A 1055-nucleotide genomic window follows, 5' to 3' on the forward strand; every position below is an offset into this window, starting at 1 on the left:
GCTGTTTGAACAACAGTCAGAGGATGAGTTTGGCAACGGTCGACACAATTGTGAGGCAAGTTTGGGCCGGTGTCCAACCGTCCTTTCACCTCTTATTTCAGTTAAATTTTAAACCTGGGACACATGTGGGAATGTTTATTTAGTATATGAAAAAACGCTGTAAGTAATCTGTAAGTAATTATGAATATTTATAGCTAGAACCAAGAAGGAGCACAGCCGTCATTTGACCACGATGAACGTTAGGTGCTGGACACCAATAGTCACAGCAGTTAAAAAGAAAAGAAAAGAAAAAAAAGAAGATATTTATTTATTGAAATGTGTTGAATAACCTGCTTCCTACCTTTTGTTGTTTCCTTTTTATATTTATATATTTCATGTTGAGTGTTATAGGTGAATAAATATAAGCCTTTCTCAGACTTTTAGGGTAAGACTTTTATTAATGATAATGATTGTAAATATTTACTTTTGAACTCCAAAAAAAAAACACACACTTGTATTTGAGTGTTTCAACCACAATATCTGTGAATAGTAATTTGTTTATGATAAGAAGATTGTACATATACATTATAAAAATAAAGGAGTAATATATGTAACTAAATGTTCAACGTCTTATGATAAAAAAAAGAAAATGAGAGGCAATTAGTAAAATAAAAGAATAAAACTAACAAAAGTTAAAATAAATATAAAAATAAATAAAGATAAATACGTAATAATAATAAAATATTAAAACTAAAAAGCTTTTCGGCACATTTCACATCAAAATACAGTAATACCTCGAGATAAGAGCGTCCCGACATACGAGTATTCCGAGATATGAGCAAGCCTTTGATCAAATTTTTTTTTGTGTCGTCTACTGTAATCTAATTAAATCATTTTATTTTATATCACAGGAATCCTTATATACTATAATTTTTGTGTATATGTCTCTATAGCAATTAAAAACATGGTTTTTCCATTATTAGTAGCACTAATAAGGATTTTTTTTACAGGGCCGGAAAGGATTTAGCTCGTATCTCAAAGTATTTCTATAAAGGATTTTACTGTGATCAAAAGTT

This window comes from Cynoglossus semilaevis, chromosome 6 (assembly GCF_000523025.1).
Source record: "Cynoglossus semilaevis isolate Cse_v1.0 chromosome 6, Cse_v1.0, whole genome shotgun sequence".
In the NCBI taxonomy this organism is placed as follows: domain Eukaryota; kingdom Metazoa; phylum Chordata; class Actinopteri; order Pleuronectiformes; family Cynoglossidae; genus Cynoglossus; species Cynoglossus semilaevis.